This window comes from Helianthus annuus, chromosome 13 (genome assembly GCF_002127325.2).
Source record: "Helianthus annuus cultivar XRQ/B chromosome 13, HanXRQr2.0-SUNRISE, whole genome shotgun sequence".
Lineage (NCBI taxonomy): Eukaryota > Viridiplantae > Streptophyta > Magnoliopsida > Asterales > Asteraceae > Helianthus > Helianthus annuus.
Window position 1 is genome coordinate 129,625,023 of NC_035445.2, and position 4,678 is coordinate 129,629,700.

At 40.9% G+C, this 4,678-nt stretch overlaps 1 non-coding gene across 1 annotated transcript; it reads right to left on the bottom strand.

The window, feature by feature from the left end:
• Positions 1–4,288: 4,288 nt before the first annotated feature.
• On the bottom strand, positions 4,289–4,395 carry LOC118486243. Its single transcript, XR_004878095.1, has one exon. It is a non-coding gene; the product is annotated as a small nucleolar RNA R71 (small nucleolar RNA).
• Between the last annotated feature and the right edge of the window lie 283 nt (positions 4,396–4,678).

Below are 4,678 nucleotides of genomic sequence, written 5' to 3' on the forward strand. Positions count from 1 at the left end.
AACTATTTGTAACTAGCCATGACCTTTTCTTCTTTCCACCTTGTCACCTGATTCCTTGACCCAAAATCAGCAGCAATGAGTTCCTCTTTCATTCTCTTCAGCTTTAACACCTTATCAGGTACATTTTTCTTGTACTTTGCCCAAATAGGAGGAGTATGTTTAACTTTGTCTTTGTCCATTTTATCAATTCTTTCTAACTCCTCTTTGAGCTCACAAAGAGTCCATTCTTTATACTGAGTTGTTTCTGCCTTGTATTTCTTGAATGCCATAATGTGTTCAATGTAATCTTTTCTCAGGCTTTCATCATCTCTTTCTGATAAATGCTGACAAAGATCTTTTGAAAACCTTTCCAAAGTACTGACTTGAGTGAGCAAGTATTGGTAGTATCTTTGAATCTCCTTGTCAGATTTTCCCTTTTAATTTCTTTTGGAGATATCCTCTGCTTGTTGAGCCTTTAACTTCAAATATTCTTCAATGTTGTTAGGCCTAGGATATCCCTGAAGAGATGACAAATTCCTTTTAGCAGAGTCATCTTCAGAGTAAAAGGATTTGATCTCCTCTCTAACTGCTATAAGCTCTAAAGGAAACTGGACACCTAGAGAAGTAATGACAGTGCTTGGATTTTGAACTTGTGCTGAAGAAAGTGGAACAGGGTTTGGAATGGAAACAAGGGTTAGTGGTTGTGAAGATGTTGGAGGTGGTGAAGGTTCATCATTCAAAATTATCCTTCTCCTTTTAGGTTTAAGAGAGGTTGGTGGTGTTTTGGTGGGTTGAGTGGTGGTGATTTGAGTGGTAGGTGGCTGACTAATAGTTGTTGAAACAACTGGTGTTTCAACCACTATTGTCATTACAACAGATGATGTATCACCTGATGTCTTCTGCTTTTTGGCAGGTGGTGTTGGTGGTAATGAGGATGATTTTGGTGGTGTTGTGATTTTAGGCATAGCAGTGGATTGAGTGTGCGTTGAAGTAGTGGTGGCAGTTGTTTGGCTAACAGCTGTTGAAACAACTGAAATATTAACAGTTGTTGATGCAACAGGTGTTCTAACATCTATTGGTTTGGAAATTTGATGAGTGGATTTTTAGGAGTTTGGGGAGTGTGTTTTGTGGGTTTAGAAGGGATGGGTTTGGGTTGCCTCACTTTTCTAGTGGGTTGTTTTCTTTTGGGCTTAGGACTTTCCTCATCTTTAGGCTCAGAAACACCCTGATCTTCTAACTCCATATAAATTTTCTTCTCCTCTTCAAACCTTGATTTACCCTTTGCCTCCATATCCTTTTTCAGCCTTTCTTTTTCATTAGCAAAGGCATTTAAGGTTTCATCAACCTTTTTGGTAACATCTGGCCTAGGGAGATCTGCAAGCATACTAAAATTGTCTGGTGCAATGTACAGGCCATCCTCATATCCCATTTTCTTTAACTGCTTCATTTTCTCCCCCTTTTTGGCATCATTAGGTGGTGGATTGTCCACAAAAATGATTGAGGAAGGAGCAGAGCCAGTGGTTTTCAACAAGTGGGCCTTGATTGCCTTGATGTCTGCTTGTGTATCTTTGAACCTTGCTTCCATCAAATTTCTGATCTTTTGAACTTAAATCTCATGTTGCTGATCAGTGATGTGTGTAAAATGCAACATATAAATTACATCAATTGAGGCATAAAACTAAGCCTTTTAGTACTAATGTTGGAAAAAGTGTGCTTTTGTCTTCTTTTATATTTTCAGGATTAAATGAGCTCAAATGAACAAAAGAAGCAAAAATGCAGCCAAATCTAACAATAATACAAGAAAAGAAATAAACGTGGCATGCCCGACCCCTCGACAACATCTTCCCAAGCAAAAACAAGAGAAAAGAAAGCTGAACACGCCCCGTGCTCAATGTGCACTGGGGCGTGCCCAAGTGTCTGCAAAAAAGACAAAGTTGTAGAAGCTTCTAACACCCAACACCGGGGCGTGTCCACCGGACACGGGGCCGTGGTCAACACAAAGATTCGTAGAATCCAAGCAAATCTTGATAGTACATATACGCTTCTGCACACGGGGTCGTGCCCAGCGGACACGGGGGCGTGGTTAACTAATGCAGACAAAGTGCATTTAATGAAGAAATAGAAGATGGATGAACACGGGGCCGTGCCCAATGGACACGGGGCCGGACAAACACGGGGCCGTGCCCAATGGACACGGGGCCGTGTTCGGGCTTCTGTGCGGGCTATAAATAGGGGTGATTGGCTCACTTGCAAATCATCCCTTGGCAAACCACCTCTCTCCCACTTCACCCACACTCCACCACCAGCACAACACCATCATCCATCGTCCATCATAGAGTGTGTGTAGTAGTCTCGGGATCCAAGATTGATAGTAAGAGTTCTTGACAATCAAAGGCCATGTTTACCTATGTCTCTTACATCACTTGGTGAAGACAAGCATTTAGTGTAATACTTTTTATTTTTTATCTTTTCGCACTTTTTATTTCGTTATATATTAATGAATTTAATAACTAGTTTCTTATGTTGAAGGTGAAACTTCCTTATCATTTGTCCGTGGTGTCTTGGCGTTATTTTACTGTCTATATAAAATAAAAGATTTACACCATTCATATCTCCACGGTCTATATGGAGATATGTTGGCTACCTGGTCGGGGGTTAAGGGAATGGTTTGGTAAGCGTCTTGCCTTTTTCAATGTATAGATCATGCAAGGACCTGGGTCAAGCTTAGTAGGACCTCCTTCAATACCCACTGGTATTGGATGGCGGGGGTTCGAATTTCTTGATCCCCTCATATGTAAACTACTATTAATATATTAACCTGGCTACTTAGGATTGTATCTTTGCTGACTCAAACTACTTAGCCAAGGGTAACGTCACCTTCAAAAGAGGGGCCTACCACATTACGCATTAATAACTTAATTAATTATCTTTCAATAATCCAACCCTTAAGGATTGTATCCTTGCTGACTCAAACTACTGGGTAGAGGGTAACGTCACCTTCAAAAGAGGGGCCTACTAGAATAACTAAGATAATCTCTTAAAAAGTTTAAAAGTGCGGAAATAATCAAAGGTTACACTAAAGGCGAGTCGGATCCAAGTGATTCATCTTGTCTATCTGTTTTTATTTTGTTTTTATTTTCAGCATTTTTGGTTTTTTTTTTCATGTTTAAACCTTTTTCTAAACTTTTGATTTGATTAGACGTTGAGGATAAACCGGTATTAAAAGCTATTGTGTCCTTGGACGACCTCGGTATCTTACCAACGCTATACTGCGCTCACGATGGGTGCACTTGCCCATATGTGTGTTTAGTGTTAGTAGAATATCATGTTTTATAAATTTAAAACTTGACTAAAGTGTTAAAAAGGGCTAAAAATATACATAAAAATATACACTCCGACACACATCAAGTTTTTGGTGCCGTTGCCGGGGACACAAGGATTTTAAGAAAGTTAGGAATCAACGGCCTAATCGTTTTTTTCTTATTTTTCTATTTTTTTAGGATTTTTCTTAAATTTTCAGCTTCTGCAGAACTCAGCACGGGTCGTCCCTGGTCGGACATGGGCCGTGCCCATCATTGTTACTAGCAGTTTTTATTTTCTGAGTTACAGAGAGTTGAGCACGGGGCCGTGTCGGTGCAACACGGGGTCGTGTCGAGCTTTCCAGTAACGGGGACCGGGAAAACAATCACTGTAACTCTGACCATGGGGTCGTGTTCATCTGAGCACGGGGCCGTGGTGAAACTTTTGACCAACTTTCTTTTTGTTTTTATTTCAGAACTTGGAACCCAGGCGCCACACCTGAACCTTCTACGTAGTGTATGAGCTCCAGTTCCAGTAGAGACATAAAAGAACCTCTAGACGAACCCGATGCTTTCTAAGAAAAAGACTTAAAGCTAAAAATCAAGAGAAAGTTTCGGGGGACCTACTTCCGATGGCGGACCAACGTACCCTCATGGATTACCTACGGCCCATCGTAAGTAATCTTGGTGTTGCTGTCAATGCATCGAATGTCGATGCCAACAACTTCGAGCTTCGGCCGCATTTGATCCAAATGCTTCAAAACTCCGCAACCTTCCACGGGCTTGCGGATGAAGATCCCCATTTACATATTACCAACTTTTTGGAAATATGTGATACTTTTCGGATCAACGGAGCATCAAATGACGCCATCCACCTACGAATATTTCCATTTTCACTAAAAGACCGAGCTAAGGCTTGGCTTAATACCCTCCCAGTTGGTTCGGTAAACACCTAGGATGAACTAGCCCAAAAGTTTCTATATAAGTATTTCCCTCCTGCTAAAACAGCTAAATTAATGACTGAAATTAATTCATACTCACAAGAAGATGGGGAATCCTTATATGAAACTTGGGAAAGGTTCAAGGAGCTACTAAGAAAGTGTCCTCATCATGGTCTTGCGGTATGGCAACAAGTATCCACTTTCTATAATAGGTTGTTGCCACACACAAGACAAACGCTTGACTCTAGCTCCGGAGGACTTTTAGGTAATCGTCGCCCAAATGAAATTTATAATCAAATTGAGGAAATTGCTCAAAACAATTTTCAGTGGCACACTCCCCGAGGCAATAAATCTATTGCCCCGGGCGCCCATAAGGTTGACGAAAGCACTTCTTTACAAGCTCAAATCGAGGCCCTTTCTTCAAAAATCAAAAAGTTAGAAATGGCAAAAACAGCCTCG